Consider the following 23,073-nt stretch of genomic DNA (forward strand, 5'->3'; position numbering starts at 1 on the left):
TCCACAAATTAGGATGTTAGAGGTTTCTGCTTTATGACAAACACGTTCCATTGGCCTACAGCTTATGTACAAAATATACGTGCCCATCTGTGTTAGAAGAGAGGGACGGGAAGGAAGGATGGAATTAAATTATGCTCCTATTCTCAGCTCATTTTCTTTGTTAAAGCCTCTAAGTAACTCAGTTTCCATGCTTCATATTATTATTAGGTAAATCTATTTCCAGGTTTATGGTGAAGCTGTATTTTGCCATGTTTTCCCTACTGGCAAGGGCACCTTCTTTGATAATGAGTGAAACAATAGCTCCACCTAGTGGTCTAATGTAACGTTGCACTTCTCTGCAGAAAAGCTCCCAGAGCCCACTTCAGAAGTACAGGTTTCTTGTTAATGTTTATTGAGCTGTTTTCAATAGATTTACTTTGCATAATTAAACTAGCCACCTATACAGGAAAGATCCTAAGATGTATGCCAACAGAAGCCAGCACACACATAAAGAAAGGAAGAATAAATCCATGAAATATCAGATGGATGGGCTCTTTACTTTTGATTCCCACTTGAGTATTCTACAGGCACGCACAGCTACCACTGCTGTAAGTAAAGGTCTGTCAGGATTTCAATAATAAAACATGAATTATTTGGACAGGGTCAGGTTTCAAGGTCTCAAGCAGCTTAATCTGCTTCGGGCAAAACTTGTCGTATAAGGGCTGGTCTATACTACAAAGTTAGGTTGGCCAAACTACATCACTCAGGGCTGTGAAAAATGTCACACCCTGTGCCATGAAATTAAGATGACCTAAGCCCCAATGTAGACACCACTGTGTTGACAGACTAGCTTGCTCGGTCTGCAGGCAGCCTCATGAACCGAGATGAGTTGCAGTAGAACCCCATGATTGGCTGAAGAGAACCAGCAGGCGTGGACTTAAGCCCCACAGACGCCCCAACAGGTCGCTGGCTGGTCTGCAGCTCCAACTGCTCCTGTGCCGACCTTTATTTAATCTAGCCTTACTTGGTCGCTGGAAATTGGCAGGGGTGCAGAGCCAGATGAGGGCTTTGCTGTCTGCCTAGGGTGGGGACTCTTACTCTTGTTCTCTGTTCTCCAGCAAAGCTAGAGTCCTGTGCAGACTAAGAGCAGGGCATGACCCTAGAAGTAGAATGGATACTAATGGCTGTCTTGTAGCATGCAAATCTTTAGCTTGCCATTTTCCATAGGCTGAAAGCACCTGTATTATTTTAGCATATGCGACACTTACTGCTGGTGTATTCTACAGCTTACCATAATAGAAGGCTCGTGCATTATTTCAAAAAGTAATTTACAAATCTGTGCTGAGGGGAGTGATAATCGCACTGGGCGCTGCTCTGTTTATTTCATTACAGCCTTCTTTGTATTCACACGTGTGGCACTGCAAGTTACTTCCCACTGCACAGGCAAATGTGCTGCAGTCCTGCTCGGGAGAAGGGGATAGTCTTTGGTCTGAGGCTCCTGTTAATGCCAAATTAATGTTATTCAGGAAAGGTTGGTTTGTTTTGTGAATGCCTGTCTGCTAGGGTTAAACTGAGATCACCAGCTCAATTCACACAGGTCGCAGAGTCACACAGGTCACACAATGTGAATGCACAGCGGATGCTGCCAGATCAGAGCTGTCCCATTTCACACCCGCGTTGCTGAGATGTAAATAAGCATACAAGGCACCGGGCAATAAGCCTGGAAGTATAACCGCGACACGCTACAGCTGCAGCATAAAGCCAGCAATGTAGATCAATAGATGTAAGGGCTACCCCATGTGCACAGAGCAAATGACTGTGAAGAGAAGGCGGCACAGGTGACTTGGGCTCCCTCACTCCTGACAAATGGAATATTCAACAGCTACACATGGAATATTCACTTTATACTAGACAATAAAAGATTGCCACGGCTTGGCTCAAAAGCAGTTCTCTAAGCCCCCTCAAGCACACCTGTAAAAAGAAATGAATTCTTTAAAGCAGTAATTCAAAGGTTATTTGCCAGTATCACAAGAATCAGAGCCTTTGGACAGGTTTCTGCCCATCACTTTGCAGACAGCTCAGTGATCCTGGCCATCAGAATGTACCTTATAAACATGATTATTTCTAACATCCTAGATAGTCCCATTGGGGCAGACCCCCAGGTCAGGTTGTATCACAATGCTAAAAGGTTTTGAATCTGCCTTAAAGGGGAAGCTAAGGAGTCTCCTGTCATAAGGGAATCACTTGGTGTTATATTGCAGCTGTAGCCAACTTCATGCTACCCATTCCTCCCTCACTCTCCCATGTAGGGATGTTCTGGCACTGGAGGGGGATGGAAGGGAGAGAGGCTGAAACTGTGCTGTATTGACCTTAGGCCAGTGGAATGCCACCTAAGGAGAGCACTCCAGCTGGCATAATCTGTGCCAGGTCCCAGGATCACCAGATGCAGGAAACTGGCTTGGAGCCAGTCACCTTTACCTCTTCCCCTTTCTGGGCGGCATGCCTGTGAGTTTGGCACAGCTGAGGATTGAGCCAATTAACTTTAATGTTCTCTATGGGCTGAATTCTGATGCCCTTATTCAAGCTTAGTAACGCCTTCCTCCAGAAGTAATGCCATTGGGACTAATTAAGGAGTAAGGTACTACTCACTGTAAGCGTGGCAGAATCTAGCTCTATGTATTTCATTACATCAACCCAACTACAGGACAGCATAAGTATCTGGGATTAGCTATTAGGAAAGAATATCTTTATTAAAGTGCAAAACTTCTGTTTTTAAGGGTCCTCTGGTTTTCAGTTTAACCTCTTCTGCATGGTCCAGCTGTTGGTCTATAGGATACTTTTTTAAATGACTCTGTCTATTCACTAAATCAGAATAAAATAACTTTCTTTTAGGTTATAAAAAGTTCTGTTGACTCTCCCCTAACACACTTCTGCTCTCTCACCTGTTTATTCAAAGCCATTTCAAACACAAATCACTGAAGGTTTGAGAAGTTCAGATCACCAGCAAATATTTGAATGCACCATCGAGATTGTTCCTTAACGAGTTTTCTAAAGATCAAAGAACGACTGCTCAGTTTTTAAGGCTTGGCAGCTTACTCGTAATTCAATGATGAAAAAACGTAATCATCTTCAATGGGTTAATGTTACGTTTGGGTTGTGAGTTTAGATTCCTAGGATGGGATTTTCTAAAGGGCTCACCATAAGCCTTGCTCTGCTTCCACGAAAGTCAATGGTAAAATTCTCATTAAGGTCAAACGGAGCAACATTAGGGCAAAGCTGGGCACTTTTGAAATTCACATCCCTAAAATGCTCAGGTTGAGCCCTGCCTTATTCCAGGCAGTATATAAAATTGGTGTGCAATGAAGCATGGCTGTTAGGGAGTTCTGACTTCACTGAGTCTGTGTGTTGTACGTGTCCAAGTGTTCTGTTGCAGTCTAGCAGTTAGATCTGGCCTGGGGGAATGTATTTGCTTTAGTGTTTTTCTTATATACAAGGGGGCTGAACTGGCAACTGGAACTTTGACATTTCCAGATTTTGAGTTCTTTGGTATCTGGAAATGTCAACATTTGGGTTGCTCGCTCAGCCCCCTGGTATATATCCATCACAGCACATTAATCACATGATCACACAGAATTTTTCTGAAGGACACTTTCCTCATTCAGTGTGCAGGTTTGAAGGTGAATGAGGGATGGTTGTTAGGAGACCAAAGCCGGGGGTTTATAATGGAATTACCACCTTGACCCATGGAGAGCAATGTTACTGGGACTAACCACAGGGTATGGGACTACTCTGCATGAGTAAGGGTGATAGAATCAGTCCTTGTGTTGGAAGCTGTGAAAAAGACAGTAAGGATTAAAAATATATATATATGAACTGCCAACTCATTCTCTGTGCACCTTCCAGTCTGTGTGGCCATTGAGGTGAGGTCTTGTGGATATTGTACTGTGTGATCATTAGAACAACATCTCCCCCACAATGCACCATTTTCTCCCCTGTGGTGAGGGGAGAGGGTATGTCATAGGAGACCCTGACCACAGTGCATCATGGGAGATGTAGTCCAGCCAGACAGCCTATCCTACATAGGAGAATGGAGGCATAAAGTTCCTGAACTACATCTGCTGTGGGACATTGTAATGCCATTTTGGATCAAGATATTTACGTTTCTGCATGAAATATTTCAGTTTTCCCATGTCTGGGGTTTTGTTTTGTTTAGGGGTGGGGGGAAGTATGTGTGGGTTTTTTGGAAATGTTAAAATTTTCTGCAAAAAGCAGACTCTGTGAAAAAAATGAATTTAGTTGAAAATCTAGTTTTCCACTGATATACAAATTTGATGGAAAATTTTTGATCTAGCATTCGAGGTAATTAAAGACTATCATAGTGCACACACGCAAGGAGCAGAGTTAAGGTTGTGCTGCTGGTGGTATTGTCAGTACTTCGCTTTGCAACCTTAATGTTCTTTGTGTATAGGCACATAAAATGCAGAATTCTTTCCAAGTGGAATGATTTTCATTGTTTTCCATAATGTGCAAGCTGTTCTTTAAAGCTGCCAATTAAAAATACTTGTTTGGTTTTGGGGTAGGTGTAAAATGACTGATTTCCGGCTGGGAATGTATTATTCTGTCACTCTCACACTTCAGGGAAATTAGTGGGATTTACTTCTAGATAAAAAATTTCTCACATAATTATGATGAGAGTAGGAAGGAAAAAGAGAGAGCGAGATTGAGAACTCCTGGCTCTTGAAGTGCCTTTGCATTTGCCAATTCCTACCCTGTCCTTTTCTAAATTTTGGAGTTGCCTGAGGGGAAAAATGGTAATTTGCCATCAAGGCTTAAATAGGCACATAAATTCACACAGACAGATGGGTTAAAGCTACCTTTAGTTGGTAGCCCTCTAAGTGAAACATTTTCTTTTGCTGTTTCAGTAACCTTTATTAGATGTTAGAGTAGGATCTTAACCGCTGTATTCAAATGAAATAGTTACACTAAGAATAACTCAGAAGGAATGTTTCTTGCATAACCCTCACTGTGGGCCCAGTCCAGCCCCTTCTGAAGTCAGTGCAAGTCCCTCATGTTTTCATTGCCTCCAAACTCAATGCAAGGAGTGAAGAAAGGGGTTCTCCAGACTGCCTTCTGGCTCCAAACTTAGAAAGAGCAGCAGTTCAGCTGCTGCAGTATTGGTAAGCACCCTCTTGCAAGAGGTTCCCCATACCAGGGCACGAGGGATGTCACACCAGGAAGTGTGACAGGAAGTGCAAGAGTCTACCAATAAAACCAGTGAAACTTCCTAGACATGATCCTCAGCTGATGTAAATCAGCATGGCTTCAATGACAGCTGTGGAGCTACACCCAAGAGAATCTGGTCATGTCTTTCTGGGCATCCTTAGTTGTCAACCAAAAGACAACTTAACATTTGATGATTATTCAGCAAGCTTTCCAATATTTCTGGCTGGTGACGTGAATTTTCAGCAGATTCCACCAGCAGGTTTTTTTCACATTTTGATAAAGTGATTCAACTCTGATTACTTTTATGCTGTTTTCTGTTCATCTTATTTATTCACAATGCCCATCTTCCCTTTCAATACAACTTGATTTTTACCCCCCGTTCCCTATTATTTCCAACCTAATTTTATTCCCAATACATTTCTCATGATGGCTATTTTCAAGCCACTCATTTGCGATATAAAATGACATTTGTTTTTAAAGTAATCTTATTTAAACTGCTTTCAAACTGACCTTCATTTTACCTAAATATGTCCACAATTATTTTTAAATCACCCTTGTGTCCACTATAATTTAATTAGTCGTAATGTCATACAGCTTTTGTGCAATAAGTCCCATAAGTGAAAAACTTAAACATCTACCACAGTTGTTTCTGGTCCCTACAACAATGATGTTTCTTTTATCCATTGGATTTATATTTTGCTTTAATACTTTTCTGCAGGTGAAGATTATTTTGAAATACAGGGACAGATTCTCAGCTGGCATAAATGGTCATAATTCCCTAGACTTCAGTGAAGCCATAACAATTTACATCAGCTGAGAATCTGTCCCAGAGACTCAACCGTGCCCAGAGAATTGGCAGGGCCAACTAGCTTTCCTTTTCATACTCCAAATAAGCAAAGCACTTAGGCACTTGCTTAACTTTAAGCACATGCTTAAGATACGTAGTCGATGGGACTTGGGCACTTTGCTGAATCAAGGCCTAACAATGGGGAGGTTTCAAGTGTGTATAATTAGATAAGATGGGTATAAAGTTTGTTTTTGCCCTCTTAATTTAGGGAGTAACTCTGATGTTCAAAAGATTGTTTCATAAGAAAGGGCACCAGGAATTTGGAAGCTGGTATGTTTATTTCTCCCCTTGTACACACCCAACCTCACCTACTTATGCTTAGATTGGAGAAATATTCTGATCTTTTAGCCCCAGATCCTCAGATGCATTTAGGCATCTAATTTCCATTGAAATCAATAGGAGTTAGGTGCCTAAATACCTGTGAGGATCAATGCCTTATGGTGCTGATTTCCATCAATAGAGAACAGAAGGGGAGTGTATGTGTGATCCCAAATCCAGTAAGCTGTAAGCAAGCTGTGTAAATACTATACATTACATTGAGGATACTATTCTGTACCCTTTCTATATATGTAAGAAGCCTTCCCTATCCTTCCCTTTTATTTCTTTCTTTAAGTGGAGCAATTCGTGGGTTAAACCAGAATAAAATCAGAAATGTTTAACTGGAAGTGACAGAATTCAATAGAACAGGTTTGAGACTCACCAGACCCGGATCTATCTAGTCCGACTTAATAGTATTGACTGATGTGTATAGGCTTTTGTGCTTATAAAACGGATTTCAAGTGGGAGGACTCCAGAAAACCTGAAGCCTACTTATTCCTCTGTAAAGTCAGCTGCTTTCCATCCACTCAAGTTAGTAACTCACTCGGACAGAATATAATTCCTTTTTATTTGTTTTGAAATGCTATAGTGGGAATTATATTGCAACTGTTATTCAAAGGCACAGGTGTTGCAAGAGTCTTGTTTCAAAGTCTTACAAATTCCACTCTCCCAAACATGGGGTATATAATTTATCCATTCCTTTTGATGGAAAAGGATAAATTTAATATTGCAGAAATCAGTCTGACTCAATACACAACATTTCAAAGTCAAAAGTTTGCAGGTCCTGATCCTACACAGACTTGCTCATGTGCTTACCTTTAGTTAAAGGACCATTCAGTATGTAAAGTTAAGCATGTGAGTAAAGCACCAAGCCTATAAACACTTAAGCGCATGCTTAACTTTACTTCTGTGAATAAAGTTACACACATGCATACGCGTTTGTGGGACTGGAGCCTTATACTTTTCAGGGTGAGAGTCTTAGCTCCTGATGCTGCACTGAGCTCTGTTCAGGCAAGCCTCTTTGGAGCTCCTACCAGGCTCAGGACTCTATTATTATTATAAAAATGGAAAGTTAGAAAAAGTAAAGCTCAAGCGTATAAAAATGTGATATTTGTTAAAATCTCTTTAGAAAAGGGATTAACTGATTAAATAGCGGCGTTGAACAAACTACCATTAAGACTACTGGGAGCTTTTTAGTTCTCATCAGAGCTTCCATATGTAGGTTTTTGAAGCCTATGAGGATGAAGTAGCTTAGTCCTAACTGTGTCTTTGGAATGATCCTGTGGTTGCATGTGTGCACAGACGTGACTTGAGCTACCCCCAGAGTGTCTGGGGCAGGCGTGGCAACCTGCGCCTGAGAAGGAACCAGAATTTACCCATGTACTGTACATTGCCAAAAGCCACAGTAATACATCAGCAGCCCCCCGTCAGCTCCTCCCTCCCCCGTCTGCCAGCAGCCCTGCTGATCAGCGCCTCCCCCTCCTTCCCCATGCTGCAGGAGGCTCTGGGGGGAGGGGGAGGAGCGAGGGCGTGGCAGGCTCAGGGAATGGGGCAGAAAGGAGCGGGGGCTTTGGGGGAAGCGGTGAAGTCAGGGGTTGAGCAGTGAGCACCCCGCCCCGGCACATTGGAAAGTTGGCGCCTGTAGCTCCAGCCCCGGAGTCGGTGCCTATGCAAGGAGCCGCATATTGACTTCTGAAGAGCCGCATGCGGCTTTGGAGCCACAGGTTGGCCACCCCTGGTCTGAGGGAGAAAACGCATGACTTTCTGCTTCCAGAGTCATGGCTTTACAGCTGAAGACAAGCTCAGTTAGAATTTTTTTTTTTTTTTAAATAATAGGGTATGTAAACCAAATTCTGGAGGGCAACGCAGCTGCAAACACTTAAGCAGATTTAATTCTGTTCAGCAAATTGAGGGGCAGGATGGCCCTGTGCTTAGAGCACAGAACTGAGACTCACAAGATTTGGGTTCAAAATCGGTCTCTAGTGCAGACATCCTGTGTGACCTTGTGCAAATTATTTAATGATGTCTCAGTTCCCCATCTGTAAAATGGAGCTAAAATGACTTCCTTGCTCCCGGCCTTTGTCTGACTTGTCTATTTATACTATAAGCTGTCTGGGCCAGGGACTGTCTAACGTGTACAGCACCTAGCAAATGGGGCGCTTAGCTCAGCTGGAGAGCCTCTAGGCACTGTATAATAACAATACTGATCCAGCAGAAGGCAGTTGTGCACAGGTACAGGCTAGCATGTATGACATGTTGTTTACACACCGACAGTTCAAACAGCTAGTGCTTTTCTAATTTGTCTCTTTCTATAAATACCATACACCATATTTTAATCCAAATTAAGTCCCTTTTGCACCACTCCAGCAATGCAAAGGGGACTGAAACTGACTTCAAAGGGCAGATGGGAATTCCCCTGTCATTACACGAGTTGTCCCATTGATCTCAGTAGGAACAGGCAGCCTTCCCTTTGCAGATTTTAGATCTGTCCTGCTTCCTGAAACATGGAGGTTATAAGCCACTCGGAGATGGGAGGTAAGGACCGTCTCCTTCCTTACTTTGAAAATTCTGTCAGAGCAGTTAAGTGTAAGACAGGATGGTCTTGCAGTTAAAGCACAGGCCTGACAGCCAGGATGCCTGGTATCTCTTCCTGGCTCTGCCACAGACTTGTTACTTTGTCTTGTGCCCCTTGCTTTGCCTCCCTGTGCCACTGTTCCCAGTTTGTAAAACAAGAACTGTGATTCCTATTTCACAGAGGTTTGTATGACTAAAAGCTATTCATGTTTCTAAAGGGCTTTGACCTCTATGGATGCAGGGTGCTATAGACATACAAAATGTTACATTATAAAGCACAATGGGGCCCTGGTCCATGACTGGGGCTCTTAGGTGCTACCACAAGCCAAATAAATAGTAAGATGCCCTTTCTCCTGCACTGAGCCTTCACCGCCTGTTGCACTATACCAATTTGACCACCAGAGGGCAGAACTCAATTGTTTCTTTCCATATCATCGCTAACGGTGTATAAATATACCCATAATGATGTAAATGATTCCTTATTTTGCTTTTGTTTGTTTTTAAAAGCAAGTCATTTAAAGGGATTAAGTGAGGCCTATGATTGCACAAAAGAAGAAAAACAAAAGCGAATGCTTAAATCAGAGAGAAATGACAGTCTCTTTCCCCAAACTCTGCCACCCCCAATGTTTGCTTTTAAGGAATGGACGAACAGTTTAATAAAAGAGCTTTTAGTCAGAAAAGCAGCAAACATCAAATATTATAACAACTTTTGCCCACTTTTATATTTCTAACTAGCTTTCTGTCCGATGCTCTTTGCTTGAAGACTTGTGTAGCGGTTGCATGGCAACATTTCCAAAAAGCATGCAACACATGGCAGGACGCAGAGGAGTAACACGAAGGCTTATACGTGAGTTCATTTGTGAGCTGCCAGTTAAACTTCTGATCTGAACGTTCTCTCATCTCGAGGGCAGTGTTTTAGGACAGTGGTCTCCAAACTTTTTTGATCGCGCACCCCTATTGGTAAAAAAATTTTGAGCATGCACCCCCTGCCGCGCCACAGGGCCGGCTCTACCATTTTTGCCACCCCAAGCGCAAAAAAAAAAAAAAAAAGCCGCTCCTCCTGCCGCACTCCCCGCAGGATCCTCTTGCGCACCCCACTTTGGAGACCACTGATTTAGGGCATGATCTTGCATGCCACTACTTGGTTGGGTAAGGACAAGTCACATGACTAAGTGCTTGCAGGATTGAACCTTTAATCACAGAAATTATTGTGCAAAATCACAAGTCACATTGGATATGGGGAGGATAGGGAGAGGGTAGACACGGGTGACACAATCCAATAGGCTTTCAGGACATCAGGTGACAAGTGGCCTGACAGGGCATTTTCTACTGGACTTGAGTGCAGAGCCGGGGCTTTGTCAATAGCACTTGCTAGTGAATTTCCAAACACTGAGGAGAGGAGGAAGGCTTGACATGAGGCTCCTCCTTGGATTTTATCTTCTGTGAAGTGTTATTTAAAAAACACATCAGAAAACAGGAACTTACAAGCTCTGGGGCTCCCATGACGGCAAGGAGAGAGGCACGCTACTCTTTCTGTATCTGTTCTGGCTAGCAGAACTATGGCCTGTGGCCCTGACTCAGAACAACATGTGACTTGCTTCAGCACTTCCCAGGTGAATGGCTGGTGGTCCCCGTAACCTAACCCTAAACGCAGGCACCATTTCAATGCAACCCTTACTTCCAAACACTGGGTGACTCTTGTGCTGATGAAAGGTGAGGGATTAGCAGCGTTGCCAAATCACAGCTTGTACCTACCTGCACAACAGGCAGTGAGGTACGTTAGTACAAACTTGACCCTGCTACTGGGAATGAGGGGTGAGGGGCTGCATTATTCCCCATGCCCAGTTAATACTTGACCTCTGTGCTGCAAACACCAACCAGCCTGGGGCTGTAATAGGATTAATGGGGAGTGTCTGTGGCACTTGAAGGAGCAATGTGCATGCCCTGGTTCCAACCCTATCCCCTTCCCATGCATGGGGGGACAGCAGATGCTGCAGCATCACAGAGGCAACCCCCCACCATCCGCTTTGTACCAGGGAGGGGGGATATCCATGTGGAGTGTCCCTCTCACAAGTGGATGCTGGTAGGATGAGACCCAAACCACCACCACTTGAAATGGGAGAATCCAAATCCCACAAATTAGACCCATTGAAAGAACAGTCAAGTCTGATAGACCAAAATTACCACACACACACCTGAAGAAGAGCTCTGTGTAAGCTCGAAAGCTTGTGTCTCTCACCAACAGAAGTTAGTCCAATAAAAGATATTCCCTCACCCACTTTGTCTCTCTAATATGCTGGAACCACATGGCTACAACAGCGCTGCATACACACACCCTTGACAGTGGTCCTCCGGGTGAACCTTATCTTTTGACCTCATCCTTCCAAAATCCTTTTTGTCCTGCTGCTGAACATCTAAAACCAAGACAAGTGGTTTTGCATTAGACTAAAAATATATACTATACATATAGTATCTATAACACAAATACAATTGCTCGGGCACCCCTTTGTTAATGTATCATGTGGTTGAAAGTTAGGAATTTCTTCTTTTTTCAGAGAAAGACGTGTGAAAATAAGGCTTTGCAGATGGAATCACTGGCAAGCATTGCCATATTTCTAGCCTAAGAACTGCGACAAAGTGCTTTGGAGAAGTCTAACGGCAAAAGGAGGCTGGTAGTGAGATCTAAGGGATAGAGCACTGGATCAGGAGTCAGCACACATGGATTCCATTCCCACCTCTGCCACTGACTTCTGTTTGACCTTAGGAAAATCACTTCACCTCTCTCTGCTTCTGTCTCCTCTTTAATACTAACTGTGCTTACCTTCTTTTGTAAAGTGCTTTGAGACCTACAGAGGAAGCCTTATATATGAGTTAAGGATTATGATGTATTTATTTATTGGGTCTAGAATTGTATAGGCCTATTGACTTGTACGGGATTTGTATTCTGGCAGGACTGAAGGCGTGGGTGGCACCATGTTTTCTAGAAAAAGGGGTGTTCCAAAGTTATTTATTTCACAGCACTGTTGATCTTAATGTTAACTAAATAATCACTGTGTGATGCAGATATTGGAATGATTATCTTACTATGAGGTTATGGATGTTTTATTACTGGCAAAATCAACAAAATACATGAATAACTAAAATGCTCTTGATGATACATGAAGCACTTGGGATTTTGAGAAAAGTTCCAAAGGGTCTTGGGAATTCTTCAGCTTCTCCTGTCACCAGCTCTGGAGCCATTTTGCAGTATTTATTAAGGCATTATCTCTTACCCCTCATCTACAGAACAGAAGCAGGGCTAGATCCTGAAAAGTTTAATCATGTGGATGGTGCTTATTCATATGAATGATCTCATTGAAATCAACAGGACTGTTCCTTTGCATAAGGGTTTGCAAAATCAGAACCATAAATTGTAACTCTGTGCTAACTGTAAACAGTCTGCAGTCATGTGCTTAAAGCCTGTGTGTATGTTGGATAAATCTGTAAAAACAGAACCAAAAATGGGTCTTAGAAATATTGCAATCTATTAAAACAAAATATACACTTGCTGTGTGTAAAATTCCTCATGAACTAACCACACACAGAACATAAAGATATTATCCTGTCAGCCTGATTCTGCAAACACTTCCATATGTGAGCAAATCTATTCTTGTGTGTAGTTCTATCAAGTTCAGTGGGACTCTGCTCATACATAATGTCACTCACAAGTGTGAGAGTCTGGAAAATCAGGCCCCAACATAATTATATAGTCTGAAGGGGTTAAAACACCATCGGAATCATAGCAATGTTCAAATAAAGAAATTATTTTAGTAAACATAGGAATTGGCTGTACTGTACCTCCTCAGGCAAAGCTTCCATGGAAGTCAATGGAAGATTTGTGTGAGTAAGGACTGCAGAATTTGATCCACAAGTTTAAGACAGAAAGGAAAGTTAATGGGGAAGGGGGTTATTTATAAAAATGGAGAATAAGGCCCTGATCCTTTAGCTCTTTAAGTGCTAGAGGCCCACTGGACCCAAACAGAGCTTGACAGGACAGGACATGAGCACCGGAGTCTGCCAGCATAGGGGCCAAACTGCAAACAACCAACTTATAAAGTCAGAAAACTCAAGGTTAAGGTTCCCAGAACAACCTTAAGTTGGTCCCACTCATAGCCCATTCTGTGCGATCAGGTGGCTGTACTCTAGAAAGTGACTCTACAGTAATGGCATCGTGACATTAAATTTGACCAGCTTGTAGGTAACAAGACGTCTTTTCCAAGAGCCAGCCTTGCAAACTCACCCTGGGCTCTGAGTTAAGCTGGGGGGAGAGGGGCTACCTTTCTCATGTGTGGTCATGCAAAAGAAAGGTTCTCAAGGCCAAATTAGGCTTTCAGTGACACTTGTGCCAGGTCCCTCTTCAAATCAGCAACACCTGCTGTCCAAGCACTAGTGCCTTCAAATCCTGAGTGAGCTGGCTGAGCTGGTAGGTAGAAGTCACGCCATTTCCCTTTGTAAACAGAGTGTGTGAGGTGCTAGAGCTAAGAGACCATGCATCTGGAACCTGCTGTTTGTTTAGTGCAGAAGTGCACGGTCGGTGAATTGCTTTGGTTTAGTTGCCTGTAGGGTGACCAGACAGCAAGTGTGAAAAATCGGGACAAGGAGTGGGGGGGTAATAGGATCCTATATAAGAAAAAGACCCCAAAATCGGGACTATCCCTATAAAATCGGGACATCTGGTCACCCTAGTTGCCTGCATTTCTGGGATTGTCCCCCCACCCCAAGAGGAATCCTAGATGCAGCTGTATGGCCTGTGTTACACAAGTCACCGGGGAGATCAGGGGAGTGTTTCTTAACTGCTGGGTGTGACGGGGGTGTCACAAAATACAGAGGGAGGGGGTGGAGGTTATGAGGCACTGAAATTTTGTGTTACGGTAAAGCAAGATGTCTCTGCCCCACTCCCCACGTCCTTACCCGTCTTAGCTCTCTCCGCCTCTCAACACGCCCCAACCAACCATCGTCTGGGCTGCTCGTTGTCACGGCGACCTCTTTTGTCTTTGCAGAGTAAATGTCAAGAGGGGAGGGGATAATGCTGGACTTTGGATGGAGGGGGGGGAGGGCGACACACCCTGAAAGGCTGGACAGATGATCTGGCCTTGAAATCGCCGGCCTCTGCCCCCGTACGCTAGGACGGACGGAGGAGAGGTACGTTTGGGGTCCGGCCCCTTTCCCCCTGTGGCTGCGGGCGGGGGCCCGGCCAGCCAGCGCCGGGACCGGGGGCAGGGAGCCGCTGGCAAGGGGAAGCAGCTGACTCTGGTTCCCACACCTCCGCCCTAGCAGCCGGGGAGGAGCCTGGCCGCCCCAGGCGGGCGGAGCAGCCTATCCCGCAGCGAGCGGCGGAGGCAGGCGGCAGCGACTGCCCTAGGTCCCCTCGGCGCTCGCTCCCCGGCCGGCCAGGCGCCTCTCCGTCCTGTCCCCGCTGGCCGGCAGGCAGCGCGCTGCGCGGGGGTCGCCGCGGGTCCCGGCGGGGAAGGTAGGATCCGCTCGTTGGGGGGGGGGAGTGTCTCCCTCCAGCTGACCCGCGCTGGCTCTGCCCCCGCCCGAAACGGCCTTACAATGGAGCCCCCTCCCTCTAATCTGCAGCGCTGCTGGCCCGGGGGCTCCCGCGGGGAGCGGGCGTCGGAGCTGCCGGCTGGGGCAGTGGGGGTGGCCTGGTGCTTGCGCTGCCGGGCCGGGGAGGAGAGACGTGCTGGTGAAAATGAACAGGCCTCTCCTCTCCCGGCGATGCAGGGGGTGTCCCTGGCTGGACAGTCATTGCAAACGTGTATCCGTCCTCCTCCCTTACTGGGTCCTTCCCCCTGAACACTGCCCCGTTTGCCAGCCTGGGCAGCGTTTCCTTTGCTTTGAGAACCGGGGGCATGCAGCGTTGGCCTTGCTGAGCTCTTCCGTATCTTTCACCCCCTCCCCTGGTGTCAGTTTCACAAGGTCCTGAATTTTCTTGTAATGTCCCCTTGAGAAGGGAGGAGAAAACTGGTAGGCCCCTTTGAGGGAAGGCTGGTCACATGAGCTCTGTTCCCAGCTCCGGCACTGATCCGTGTTTTTAAGTCACATTGCTGCCATGGAGGGGTGGCTCCCAGAAATAGAGGCAAAGGTCTGTGGCCGTCAGGAATGGCCGGGATTTTAATGTAACTGGCTGTAATCACACAGGCCCCAATTCTCCTCTGTCACGCTGGTGTACATCCAGAGTAACCCTATTGACTTCTTCAGTGTTTCTGTGATGACTGCATAGTTCTTTCTTCCTATTCCAAGTGAAACAGATCTCCAAATGAGCAGGACTTCAAGTTATGAATGGGTGATCCTGCCACCTTTTCAGTGTACAACACAAATATAAAATATTGTAACTTTAAAAATATTGAGACTTTAACTCTGGGTTCTAGATGTTATATATGTTGTTAAATATTAAAAGCCGCTATGGATGCAGAGGTCTGCCTGCTCGGATCAGTGTGCAAGATTAGGCCTTTGTGTAGATATATTGTATGGGCAAGATATAATTTGCCTTAAATTAAAATAGGAAGATTTTCAAATATATATATTTTAATTATATAAATTTATATATCTTATATTATAATATATCAAATTATATCTTACCCATGCAGTATATCTACACAAAGGCCTAATCTTGCACACTGAGCCAAGCAGGCAGACCTCTGCATCCATATGGCGTCTCTGTGACCGTAGCACAGCTCCACACAGCTGGACCCTTCTTAGGGTGACCAGATGTCCCGATTTTATAGGGGCAGTCCTGATTTGGGGAGCTTTTTCTTATATAGGCACTGATTACCCCCCCACCCCCTGTCCTGATTTTTCACACTTGCTATCTGGTCACCCTAACCCTTCTGCTGATATGTGGCCCCACTGAAGTCAGTGAGGCTATGCAGGGGCCTGCCTGCATGGATTAGCTTGCAGAATCATGGCCAAAGACTGCGTGTGTTTGCAGTAGCAGAAAGAGCTCTGCTGCTATCTCTGATGGTGACATGCAAGCAAACAAAACCCCCATGGGGAGTTCAAGGTTCCATGCAGGGGATGGGGAAAGAGACAATTAACGTTTAATAAAATCAGGGAAAGGAAAGAGTGTGCCGAGTACTGCTTTAAATATAACTTTTAATTCTTTATTGTTCATTATAAGCGATTCAGCCTTGTCTCTTACCACTCTGTGTTTGTAATAAGGTAGCGTGAGAGGTTCCAAATGAGATCACGGCTTTATTGTGTTAGGTCTGTATGTTCACATAGTACGAGTATGTCTGTCTGATGAAAAGCTTACAGTCTAAATAGCTAAGACAAAGGGTGAGAGGGAAACTGAGGCATAGAGAAGCAACCCAGCAGGTCAGTGGCAGAGCCAAGAATAGAGCCTGTATCTCCTGAGTCCCAGCCCAGTGCCTTATCCAGTGACTGGATCATGTTGCTTTTACGCTAGAAACATTACTGCCCATGTTTAGAGTAACTACTTCTAGCAGGTTTCATGAAATGGTGGTAAAGCCGTATAATCCTTGGCATTGGTGCAGCTGCATCAGTGCCTTGCTGCCATAAAACAGTGCACTGCTTGCGGCTTTCCTGTTGATGGTCAAGGCTGTAGTATAAACACAGAACGGACACTCTTGCCACCTTGTCGGCTAACCCGGCCTGGAATTTTCCTAGTGGAGACAATATGCCCGGATCCTGAGTCTGGAGGAGTGACATCTAAGAGAGAGTCCCCGTCCCCATCCAGATTTTGGCTGTTTCATGAGGCTATGATTCATGTTAGCTTTGAGAGAGAAGCATGAAGCTATCTGTGGAGTGGCAGTTGTACTCCGAGACCTCGGTCTCTGTGTTAACAACATAGAGCTGGTGCACGGGTCAGAGGAGGAAAGGTGAGGGAGAGTCTGACACCAGTGAGGAGCTCAGAGCTGTGCAAGACGCACAATGAAGAGTCCTTGTTTCGAAGGGCTTACTATTCAAATATGTCAATGTGATTTGAATTAGTACATCAAGGTCTCTGGGCTAGACCCCTCCCTGATGATAAGAGCCCTATTCTCTTCTACACTGTTCAAGTGAAGGACCACTTGAACATTTCTCTCTACTCTCTTTGGCTGAAAACAACTGAATTCTCTCATGGGTTGGTGCCTGTGGAATTGCTCAGGAGTGCTGAACTTCTAGTATTGTTAAGAGAGAATTTAGCATTTGTTATAGGGGAGGATGGGAAACACCCCCAGATTGCATCGCCCCAATCAGTGAACTAGCTGGGGTTCTGCCTCCCTCAACTTTAGGGTCCTTAATCACAATATGGGTTAGAGGAGATCTGCAAAGCCCCTGTAAGTGTCTAGCTCCCTACTCCGCACAATAGCTGGGCTCCTTCAGGCGACAATGTGTCTCTACTCGCTACTGTCTCACCAAGGGAGAGGTTTGCTTTGCAATGAGCTGCCCCAGGCAGGATAATGCCAACTCCCTCCCAAGCCAAAGACTATGAAAGCCTTTAGTTCTGGCTACTAGTCCTAGTTAGCACTCTGGCCCCTCCCCTGTTGACCATTCCCCTGAGCAATCCATTCCTCCCTTATATTTTAATAAGGTTTGTGGTAGGGGTAAAAGGCTGACACTTCCAAAAGAAGTGCATAAAAGCTCAAGAGAAAACAGTGTTTATATAAAAGCAGCACAGAGACCTTTGTCAAACAGCTGCTAATGCAGAAACCTGCCGTGGGATTTCACTAAATGACTGCTGTGGGTGGTTGTGGTGGTTTTGGGAGGCCAGAAGGCAGTAATCCACTTAAGGTAATTAAGGAGGGACAAAGTGGGGACTGACCCTCTTCGCTCCACTGCCTGAGACAGCAGAAGGCTGGGAAGGAATCTTCAGTCCCTTCTGCTCTGTCTGCCTGCGCTGGAGCCAAGTACATTTTCAGGGTCCCGCCCTCTGGTTTGGCCTCAAGGCACTGTTTGGATCAGAATCTCTCATCTATACACAAACAGCAAGGGAGTCCCAGCTTCCTACGCTCAGGACTCCAAAGGTGTTCTGACTCTGCCTCCACCTACGTGTCTGCACATCCCTTTGGATCACTCCCAAGCAGCTCAGATCGCAGGTGAAGACAGAGGACATGCAGGTGTGTGACTAAAGCAGCCCAATTGTGGGTCTGTCCCATGGAATGGGAGAGAAGTGAAAGAATGAAGGATTTACATTATCTTCTGATCACTCTTTCTCCCTCCCCCAATGCATTGTTCTGTCCTGTTTTCAGGCTTAATCCCCCCAACCTTTTCTGAAATAGATGAAAAAAGTGCTAGCTGTTGCACTTGTCTTTAACTCCTGCAGAGAGACGTGTGCACTCCTCACAGTGCAGACGCATAACTCCTCCCCTTAGCACGGATATGCAGAAAAACACAAAGGTGGACTTCTACTTTATATAAAGAGGGGAGCTTGGTTAAAACTAGTCCATGCTACATATTAAACAATCAACGGCCTTGTGCCTGTTCATTAGAAAGGGACCAGTAGCAAGCTGATTCAGTGATTGGATTTAGGGCAAAGTTCAGAGCTGCTGCTGCCATCTGGGTAAAAGGCATGGCTTTAATTTTCAGTGTTGCCATTCTTTTAATCTCTAAGAATATTTACCCCAGGAATGCCGGGATGTTTAATGTTACTTGCTTGGGACTTCTTTCCCTGTAACAGAAAAAGTAGTTACAGAATGTCTTTATTTTTAACAAGAACACTTGCTGCATAAGCAAAGTTACACTGTTTCTTTAACTTTTATGCCTTGATCGGCATTTAGTTTTTTGAATTCATTAGCTCCTGTAAAACCAGCTTCTGTTCTAAGGGCTTTCTTTGAAAAGACCACAGATGGTATGTGTGTCTTGCATCTCTGAGTTATCAATCAAAACAAAAGCTAAACCACAGAAGCCTTTTGGGCCATTACTTATATAGTATCAATTTGTGTGTGCAGTGCAAGGAAGGATGGTGAGTGAATTAGCATGGGGAAGTGTGCACCTGGGAGGGGAGTGACTTGATGGAGTAGAAAGCAGATGTTCAGAGTCCCAGAGATTGGTCCACCACGGGACTTTCAGTGTCACTTTGCTAGCTCTGATCATGTTGGATAACAAGTTGAGTGAACTTCATAATAACACGTAACACTTGACAACCGCTCTCAAGTGGGAGGCACACACCTGTCCTCATCAAAGACTGGATTCACCTGCCTTGAGCTTCCTTTCTAGCAGAAAATTATACCATTGTCTGACAGCTCATCTAAGTTCCTGTGGCTGGAATTTTTTGAGACTACCTTGAGTTGATTGCTCACACTTTCAATCGCAGAATTTGCGCAAGAAACCCACAGATGTGAACTGCAATGGGATGTGGGATAAAATAATCCTCCTGCATATTTTAAGCAATAAGATGAGCTGATGTGTACAAACTAAAACAATAAGAAGTAGCCACCTAGTTGCTTGCAGAGTGCACTGAAAATGTAGTCCAGAGTGGCTCTGTATTATATTTATATTATTACATTGATGTTAAAGGGGCTAGCCAGGTTTTAGGTCAGACATGTTATCAATTAAAAAAGATAAATTCTCTCTGGAGCAAATGGTCTATATACATTCTGATTTGGCCCCATTCTTGTTGTTGCAGTGCACTTTTCATTTAGAGCACTAATATTGAAAGTGGAGCCCTTAAGTTTTCACACATGCAGTGCTATCAAGTCCCTTTATGCTTTGCTGCATTTTATTGCAAGTGCAGGTGGTCCCAGCTGTGTCATTGCTTTATGCCAGCAAAATGTTTGTTCAGTTGCCAAATTGTCAGTGGCCTCTTCTTTGTCTCCTTCTCCATTATGTACATCTTAAAACTGCTCTGTTTTTTCAGGCTTCTGTAATGCATTGCACTGAAACCACAGTACTAAATGGACTGATTTACAGCAATACCACAAGACTGTCTGTTTCTTATATAGTGGGTTTATATGACATAAATAGAGCGAATGGTAACTAGAAAGAGCTTTTATTTCTCTAACCAGAATCAGCGTCTTTACTACAATAGCGCCTTTGTTTATACACTCCACTAGGTATACGAGAATGCAAATGTAGAAAATACATTGTAAAACAAGGGTTGTCCTGGCGCTAAATGATATCACAGGCATTGAACTTTACCCAGATATCTTTAGCTTTGATTCCATGTAGTGTATATTACAGGGGCTGTAACTGTCCTGTTTTGCCTTGGATGATTAAAGTAGTTAAGCGTAAATCTAAAATATTTGTCCACTGTGCATTGTCCTTTTTCAAAATAATAAAGCTGTTTTCATGTCAGTGATTCTATACTACACATGGACTCTTGAGTAAGTAAAATATTGATATGTTGGTATATTTCATGATTGGCTAGAGACCGCTTCTGTCTTCCTTTGGCTAATCCATAGTTTGGATAAATCCATGGACGGCGCATTAAGACAAGAGGTATTCTCAAGGGAACAAAGGGAGGAATTAGGTGCTCAAAATATGCTAAAATTCCAGCTGGACAGGAAATCCCTTGCTCCAATATCTTTTGATTTCCAGGGTTAACAGGGCTAGAGATGGTGCCTGTGCCAGGCCACCTGCGCTTGCATCGCTTTGAACTTTGGTGAAGATTGGAACCAGCTTTGCATGTGTCCACTCAGGCCCATATCTAATCAGAATGTGAGAGCATGGAAAAGAGACTGCTTTTAGAGGTTTTCTGTAGATTTTAGTCTCACCTATTTCCCCCATCCCCTCCCCCTTCCCTTTGGAAGGCGAGCTGTATGCATTAGACAAATTAAGGGTCAGATCGTGCCCTTGAGTTGTATGCGCTGGTTATTTATATCAATGGGATTTGTGCCCAATATTGTCATGAGAGAGCTTTAATTTAGTAGTCTGGCATTCTGCTCCAATGCCTTTTGGATTAAACACAGAGGAGCAGCAGCCCGCAACACAGATGAGTAAAGCTTTTGAGTGTGTGAGTGTGCGCGCTGTAATGTTTTTTGACAATTTTAATAGTTAAAATGAGGGGTAATAGGCAGCTTGGGGAATTGGTAATGTGATTCAAAACCTTCTGCCTTGAAGGGATAGTTTGAATCCAGCATGGAGCGTCAGTGACGGTGAGGGTTTTTTTTTACTCTCTGAAGCCTGTTCTGGTGGCTCATGTGAGACAAGTTGGCAGTTATTTAGATGTGTGGAGAGATGCTCAAAAAATGGCCCCCGTCCAAATGTTTGAGGTCATTTAAAACACAACAAAATATAAGACACCTCAGCGGAGAGAATCATAGAAATATAGGGCCGGAAGGGACGTTGGGAAATCAAGTCCAGCCCTCTATACTGAGGCAGGACCAAGTAAACCTAGACCCTCGCTGCAGGTGTTTTGTCCAACTTGTTTTTGAAAGCTCCCAATGGTGGGGACTCCACAAACTCCCTTGGAAGCCTATTACAGAGCTTGACTACCCTTAATTACAAAGTTTTTCCTAATAGCTAACCTAAATCTCCCTTGCTGCAGGTTAAGCCCATTACTACTTGTCCTATCTTCAGTGGACATGGAGAAGAGTTAATCACTGTCCACTTTATAACAGCCCTTAACATATTGCAAAATTGTTATCAGTTCCCCCCTCAGTTTTCCTTTCTCAAGACTAAATATGCCCAACTATTTTGAACCTTTCCTCAGAGGTCAGGTTTTTCTGAATCTTTTATCATTTTTGTTACTTTTCTCTGGACTCTTTCCTAAATTGTGGTGCCCAGAACCAGGCACAGTACTCCAGCTGGGGCCTCACCAGTTCTTCTTCGAGTGATTGCTCCTGTGTATTCCACATTAGGTGATGAGCACGCACACCTAATGTGGAATAGACAGGAGCAACACATCTCGAAGAACGCCAGTTACAGAACAGGTAACTGTCCTTTCTGAGTTGAGTGGAACTCTACTGTGTCTTACATACACCACTCCTGTTAATACACCCCAGAATCATATTAGCCTTTCTTGCAGCTGCATCACATTGATGACTTGTATTCAGTTTGTGGTCCACTATAACCCCCAGATCCTGTTCAGCAGTACTGCCACCCAGACAGTTATTCCTCATTTTGTAGTTGTGCAGTTGATTTTTCCTTTCTAAGTGAAGTGCTTTGGCCTTGTCTTTATTGAGTTTCATCTTGTTGCATTCAGACCAATCCTCCAATTTGTCAACATCATTTTGAATTTTAAACCTGTCCCCCAAATTGCTTACCCTCCCCCGCTTGGTGTCATCTGCAAATGTTATGAGCATACGTTCTATTCCACTATCCAAGTCATTAATGAGGCCAGGGACTGGATAGACATGGAGACTTGAGTATCCTATTGGCCCTAAAGTTGATCCTTTCACGTCAGTCAGCATTAAATTGCATTGATGGGACAGTGCCACAAAGCTTGTGCTGCTTCTGCCTATTCTGTACCTGCTCTGTGGATTGATAGGGAGTTTTGGTCTCCACACCTGCTATTTAGATTGAGCTGCTCAGGTCCGAGACTGTCTACTGCTCTGTGCTTTGTACAGCACAGTGGAGCCCTGTTCTTGGTTGGTCCTTTAACACTATCATAAAAAAACATGATCAATAATAACCCGGAATCTTTCACCAGCACAATTCCCTCCCCACCTCCTCCAATTTCCCATGCACATGGATCTTGGAAGTAAAATATTCTAGGCAATAAGACTTTTTCTACAGAGCAAAGCAGATGAGTGGGCTTCCGTGTGGTCCTTTAAAAACCAAATACTTTTGTTGCCATTAATGTGAAGTTACTACTGGAAGGGATTAGAAGAGGCAGCCAATAATCCTGTGAAAGAACCAGTTATAGTTTTGCTTTGCCATGTTGATTTTCACTGTTGGTGTTCTGGCTTCAATGCATTACGCTACACCACATACTGCTGAACTGATGCCGAGGGCTGCCTTGTGGATTACTCCACCATACGTAGCAGAGAGTAAAACAACATATAATTTCCTCACCCGTCATCTGCTTTAGATACTTCCACCAAATCCAGCAAACTCGCAACTCCACGAACACACCAGACATAGTGGACTTGATGCTCTGTCTCACACTGATTCAATTCCATTGACTTCCGTGGAGTTACCCTTCCTAACTGGTATATGTGAGAGGAGAATCCAGCTGTCAAAATCACCAGAGAGCACCAGCTGGC

At 44.4% G+C, this 23,073-nt stretch overlaps 1 protein-coding gene and 1 long non-coding RNA gene across 3 annotated transcripts in view; one reads left to right on the forward strand and one right to left on the reverse strand.

Moving 5' to 3' along the window:
• LOC122173727 (uncharacterized) overlaps positions 1 to 14,024 on the reverse strand; it is an 84,176-nt gene extending 70,152 nt beyond the window's left edge. Inside the window, exon 1 of the long non-coding RNA XR_010588701.1 lies at positions 13,892 to 14,024. This is a non-coding gene — a long non-coding RNA (uncharacterized LOC122173727). The remainder of the gene's footprint in view (positions 1 to 13,891) is intronic.
• ACO1 (aconitase 1) overlaps positions 13,982 to 23,073 on the forward strand; it is a 44,565-nt gene continuing 35,473 nt past the window's right edge. The window contains exon 1 of one of the 2 annotated variants that reach the window (XM_024105661.3): positions 13,982 to 14,122. The gene's annotated coding sequence lies outside the window, so the exon portion shown is untranslated. Of the gene's footprint in view, positions 14,123 to 14,307; positions 14,451 to 23,073 lie in introns of those variants that run through there. The other variant, XM_008168745.4, reaches the window with a different exon arrangement.

Source organism: Chrysemys picta, chromosome 6, assembly GCF_011386835.1.
Source record: "Chrysemys picta bellii isolate R12L10 chromosome 6, ASM1138683v2, whole genome shotgun sequence".
Lineage (NCBI taxonomy): Eukaryota > Metazoa > Chordata > Testudines > Emydidae > Chrysemys > Chrysemys picta.